Source organism: Falco rusticolus, chromosome W, assembly GCF_015220075.1.
Source record: "Falco rusticolus isolate bFalRus1 chromosome W, bFalRus1.pri, whole genome shotgun sequence".
Taxonomy (NCBI): Eukaryota; Metazoa; Chordata; class Aves; order Falconiformes; family Falconidae; genus Falco; species Falco rusticolus.
In genome coordinates, this window is record NC_051209.1 from 553,527 (window position 1) to 560,038 (window position 6,512).

General features: G+C 45.1%; 1 long non-coding RNA gene across 1 annotated transcript in view; it reads left to right on the forward strand.

Moving 5' to 3' along the window:
• LOC119140792 overlaps positions 1 to 6,512 on the forward strand; it is a 265,391-nt gene that overhangs the window by 209,271 nt on the left and 49,608 nt on the right. The window lies entirely within an intron of this gene.

Consider the following 6,512-nt stretch of genomic DNA (forward strand, 5'->3'; position numbering starts at 1 on the left):
CATTTATAAAACGATACCAGCTTTGAAACACTGCTCAGACTGAAATACTGTATATGACATAGAATCAGAGAATCATGGAATGGTTTGGGTTGGAAGGGACCTTCAAAGGCCATCTAGTCCAACCCCCTGCCATGGGCAGGGACATCTTCAACTGGATCAGGCTGCTCAGAGCCCCGTCCAGCCTGGCCTTGGATGTTGCCAGGGATGAGGCATCGGGCACCTCTCTGGGCAGCCTGTGCCAGTGTCTCACCACCCTCAGTATAAAACATTTCTTCCTTCTATCTAGTCTGAATCTCTCCTCTTTGAGTTGAAAACCATTCCCCCTTGACCTACAGCTACAACCATTACCCCTCCTATGGACCTGAACCAGAGGGATCTGCAACTTCTTTTATAAAGCTTGGACGTTAAATTCAGGCAGCACAATTGTGTAGTGAAGCAGCGTCCAGGCTTTGCCTCTCACTTGTTAGTGCCTGTGTCTGTGAATAACCTGAAATGATGGCCCAGAAGCTGTTTCAGGGACTCATGTGAAATTTCCCCTGATGCAAGGACACCTGGGCCCCCAACAGAAGTACATTGGCATCTTGGAGTGGGTCCAGGGGAGGTCATGAAGATGATGAGAGGCTGGAGCACCTCTGCTTTGAGGACAGGCTGGGAGAGCTGGGGTGGTTCAGCCTGGAAATAGGCTCCAGGGAGACCTTACTGCACTTTCCAGTGCCTAAAGGAGCCAACAGGAAAGCTGAAGAGGGTTTTTTTACAAGGGCCTGTAGCGATAGGACAAGGGGGAATGGCTTTAAGCTGAAAGAGGATGGATTTAGATTAGATATTAAGAAGAAATTAGGCCAGGCTGGGGGCAACCTGGGTTGGGGGGGTGGTGTCCCTGCTCATGGCAGGGGTGTGGAACTGGATGGGCTTTAAGGTCCCTTCCAACCCAAACCATGCTGTGAGTCTGTTACTGAAAATGGAAGATCATTTGCTTACTACAGAGTCCTCCAGCCCCCCACAATACAACCTCTTTTTGTCACATCAGTAAGATGACCTAAGAAGCACCTCAGTGTCACCCTTCAGATCAAAAAAAAATAAGAAAATAAACCATGGTCATTTAAATCTAGAGCAGAATAAGATTATAAATTTCTGGATTACCTTGTGACTGCTGGAGATAGTTGCATCAGCACCATGCTGCTGACCTTGCCTGAAAGTAAAGGTGGTTCGAAGGGTTTCAGACTAATTGCTCACTTCATTTGCCTCTGTTGATTGCTTTCTTCTCTCCAAGGTTTTTTTATTAGGGCAGAACAATCTCTTTCGTTTATGGCCAATCAATAAAGTGTGGAGGTGGATCAAAGAGAGGCTTTACTCACCATCCTTTTGTTAAACAATTCCTTTCCAGTCTTTCTGGTAAAGCAGGAGACACAGCTGGACTCCACCTAGAAGCCTGCCAGGGTTTTCTTTGGGCACTGGACCTTTTCTGGCATGTTACAACTGCATTAACTCCTCCAGCAAAACCACCCTTGCAGCTCGCATTCAGGAGTCCCTGCAGAAACACGCCGTGTCCCGAGCATGGTGCCTCTGGGTCTCCTCCAGCAGGCTGGGTGGGGAGGGCTGGCAGCCTGGTGGTGCAGGTGCTCTCCAGGCAAGGGAACCCCCCAGCTGAGATGGCTCCTGGCCAAGGGACGACAACGGGACCACGGTAAGCCTGAGCCCTGTCCTTTCTTTTTGGATGTTAGGCAGACCGAGCTGGCTCTTCGCACTGAAAGGAACGAGGCAGGCATGTAAGGAGCTGCTGCTGAGCTGTGAATTGGTGATGGCCAGCCTAGCACTCGGTTTCAAACATTCTTTGTTTTGGTGTTTTTTGCAGCCTGTTGTAGCTGTTCTTCGCTGCACCATGGGCAGCAGGATACCATCAGTCTCGTTCTGCAGTACCCGCCTCTTCACATGCCTCTGTTAGGGGAGTCACATCTCCGCAGACCTGGACCTTGGTTTGCTCTGCAAAAGCCCCTAGTCCTTACTGCCAGTCCGGGGCTGAGCTGGCAACTGCACCAAGTTATCTTGTGAAAAAATGTAATTACCTGTGCTTTGTGATCACAGAAGGAGTGGTGCTCTAGGGTGGGGACTCCTTTTGCATTAATACCTTCACACAGAATACATTAATACACTCCAGACTGGCAGGTATTTCAAAACTAACAATAGAGATTGACACGTTTTTCTGTGCGCCTGGATAAATGGCTGCAAAATCATTTCAACTCCTCTAGTACCAAACAGGACCAAAACACCTCTTCAAGTACCCCAGAGATTGTTTGGCAGGGTTTCAGATGTCCACAGTCCAAACCACCCAGCATGTTTCGATAATGCCCACGGCTGTGAGTTTTCCTCTATGGCATAAGAAAACAGAGAATGAACTCCATTAAACAGATTTTACGGAGAGGTCAACAGCAGAGAGCAGGCCTGCAGATATATGCAGATATGTTCTTGGTTAAGCCCTACATCAATTATCCATTCTGTACCATCCATAGAGGAGGACACCCAGTATGTAAGTACCTTCTCTCCCCACTACAGGGCATCATTGACCTTTTATTTGGCTTTGAGCCAGAGCAAGCATGATGTTAAAACCCATTTCAAAGTTGTATATGCCACAAAAGGCTTCCTGAGAAAGGAGGACTTTATATTCAGGCTGATGCCAGTGCCTTCCTTCTTTATCAAACAAACAGAAAACTCAATCCAAAACCTAAGGGGCTTTGTGAAACCCATTTGTGATTTTGAGTCTGATCCAAAGCTCACCAAAGTCAATGGGAGCCTCTTTACTGATTTCTCTGGTATTTAGCCCGTGTCCTGAGTGGAAAAGATGCTAAATACACAGCAGACCTCACTCCTGCAAGCCACTGAACACCTACATAGTAATCTCCATCCCTTGTACGTACCAGTATGAAGACATGATGTTAGTGTCTGGGACACGTTCTTCTCTTCAGACTTCTCTTGTGAATGGAAATTCACTTTCATTGAACGTTCAGAGACATTAAGGAAAAAGCAATGGGATGTGTTGGATATTCCTGAAGGGGATCTATAACATCTGATTATTTTTTTTCTTCTTTATCCAAGTATCTACCTCACTCCAAACTGAGGTTTGTGGAGAAGCTTGAGATCACAGAGTGGGGAGCTGCAGTGGAAGAGGCAGCTCTTTCCTGCAGGAACATTTTATCTCACACAGATTGGGTGCAGTCCACCACTGCAAACTGCCAGCACAGATAAAACCAACCCAGTGAGACCAGGACAACGAGCCAAGTGTGGACATGACTGCAGAGACAAACCACAGGGTGCAAGGATCCAAGCCATATGCAGGGCCTGAGCTTCTTACTACAGCTGTAGGTTATTTACCTGCTCTGGGATTTATTAGCAAATACCTGGCTACTAGTTTGGAGATGAAACATTTCACATCAGTGTATGTCCCAAGGGAAACCTCACTATAGTGCAAAAAAGCCCTCTCAAAAATGTACTGAATAGTCCAAGCCAGCTGAATCAAATTGTATCAAAATACATTTAGAATCAGGATCATAGAATGGTTTGGGTTGGAAGGGACCTTAAAGATCACCTAGTTCCAACCCCCCGCCATGCTCTTGTGGGCATAAACTCCATGGAAAAACCTCTTAGAGGAAAGAAAAGCTACAGGAGATGATAGGAAAATAGTGAGACGTCCTACAGGAGCTCACCCAACAGTTTTGCTTAGCAGAGCAATTCTGCTCTGAAATCCAGTGGGGTAAAAGCAGTTCTCCACGAGGGTCAGAGCAAATGCGAGGCTTTGTTTTTGTTAATTCCTTATTGATACAGACTAAAAAATACGGCTTTGCAGAGAAGGTGCTCATTTTTGTACACTGCAAAATTTATACATAACTTTTGGCACAACTGCCTTGAAGTTTTACATTAAAATTACAGAAAAGGAAGAATTTTGAGGAAACCTGAACTTCAATCCCTCACAGAAGAGAAAAGACACAGGAACAGTCAAGAGTTGATCTGTAGCACAAAAAGCACACAGAGAGATTTCATTTACTATTAATTAGCAGGGCCTTATCCTGCTTGCAACACCCAGTTCAGACCAAACTTCCAAATCTTCGCTGTAACACCTTTAATTGGCCTATTCAGGCAGAGATAACTTTTTTAGAATAATCAAGGTATTTATTAATCAGTGTGATGAATCTCAAGAGCAGTAAATGCTCAGATATGCTGTCTGCTTCAGATAACTTGTTCACAATTCACTGGATTGCACCTGCCATTTCAGAACAAGGGCAACAAAAGGTAAAAAAAGTCTTTGAGGGAGATGGTTTGAAGGCACCTAAAAGTACAGTCTCGAAAGAAGGTCTGTTTCCATGCTCTCAAGTAAGGGAAAGCACATACCTTCATGCTTTTGCTTGGTGTGCTTCTTCACCAGCGTAAAGAACTGTGCTAAGTATCTCAGAGGCAAATGAGGTCAGGTCCTATGTCCTGGAGAAGCACCATCATGTCTGAAGTCCAGAGCTCAGTTTGTAGATGTTGTGGGCAATTCATGGAAAACAGCTCGGCAGGGAAAAAAAAAAAGGACTGTAAATTGCTGATGAGCTTTTTGAATCTATTGTTTGTTGAAGCACCCAGGAAAATTCAAGTCACAGCTCAGTGTGTAGCCTGTGCTGTGGTTTTTGCCATTCTCGGGGGATTTTGATGAAAGACAGGTTAAAACTAAGACCTGTAATACAGCTGTTACCTTTTGCCTCTCGTGGTAACAGCTGTAGAAGGGACATTTGGTCAACTACACAGGTTTCTTAAAGGTGCTGACAAGCTGCATGTCACGTGTAAGAAAAGCCAAATGTTCATTTTCCATGCTAACACAATGTTCACTTTCTATTAAGGATAGCAACAACATGGGTTATTGTATACCAGTAAATTAACCGTGACTGGAACCGTTCCCACGTGGCACCGCAAGGCTGCACCCACCCCACAAAACCCTTACCTTTTGGCTCCAGGTGGCCACGTACAAACTGCCATCGGGAATGGCTGCAGGTTTGGGTTGACCTGCTGTCCGTGCCGGGAACTGCTCCCCAGGACATCAGCGGGCTCAAACACAATCCTGCCAGGGCCACTGCAATGATTTAATTTTACAGCTGAGTTCAAGTAAAGGGGAACGTTAATATAGACACAGCCTTAGGCTATGCATATTGCATATACAACAGTATCTACTACCAGGTAAATCTTCCAGTATCCTTGTTTTTCTTTTCTTTATGATGCCAGCTGGTAGAAGCATTGAGTCTGTAAAACACAAGTGTTTAATGGGACCTTCATCACTGCAACGTGTACAAACTTTGGCACAAGAGGAAAACAAACAAAAAACATCTGGTAATAAGAAGCCACCTTGGATGTTTAGTGAAGTAGGCTTGTGTAGGCGGTGGCTGCTCTGTTGTTTATTTTTCTAGGATCATGTTCTTGGGCTTTGTCAGCACGAGGGATGATTTTTTTAATTCAAAACACTTCATTCATGCTTAACTCTGAGACATACGTTCCACCTTAATGTTTGCCGTTGTGGTCTGTAGATCAGTTACAAACCAGGCAAGCGGTGTTTCCATTTCCCGGCTGGGGGGTTCAGCGTAACTCACCAAGTGCAAATTGGACATTTCAAGTTTGAATGTTCAACTTGAAACACATTTGTTGCACCTCCACTCTGTCAGTGGTGTGAACTATGCATTTAATACACAGATTCACAACCTCAACAACATACGGACACACTACTTACTTGCTGCGGAAATTCACCAGGGAACGTGATGGTCTGAACGCTGCTGAGCAGGGAGGTAGAAACAAATAAATCTGCTGTAGATCTTTTGTGTCTGCTCCTGGGCCTGAACAGGCTGGCTCTCAAATGGAGAAGGACAATGGGTTACTCTGCACGCCTGACCACATCCAGGAGCTCTGGCACTCAGAATCCATTAAAGCAGTAATTTCTTATTGAGCAATGGGATTGCTTTATGTCTGGGCAAAATATTTGATCTATAGTGGTAAGACATTTTACCACCACACTACAGTCAAGTTAATTCATCACAGAAAACATTATCGTGTCACCCTGTACTATAATTATGTAGTATCCTGTATCCTGAATACTCTACACGGCTAATTCTCCATCTCAAAAAGGATACAGCTGATCAGGGAAAGGTACATGACGGCTACAAAGCTATGGGACTGTTGGAAGGATGTCTACAACTTCAACCTAGAAAAAAAGACAACCAGAAAGGCTTGGCAGATGCCTAAGAAATAGCAACTGGCACAGAGAAGGCGGACAGGGACTGCCAGCAACCGGCACCTGGTCTCACCCAGTACAAGAAGCCCAGGGCATAAAAAGAGGCTCACAAATGGCAGCTCTGAACATCTGAAGCTGGTTTTCTTTCTCCCCACAAACTGTGTTTAAGCTATGGAGTTTACTGCCACAGGATGCTGGTAAGCTGCTAAAAGTGTGCCTAGGTTTTAAAAAGTCACTGGACAAGTTCATGGAAGAAAAAAAATCCATT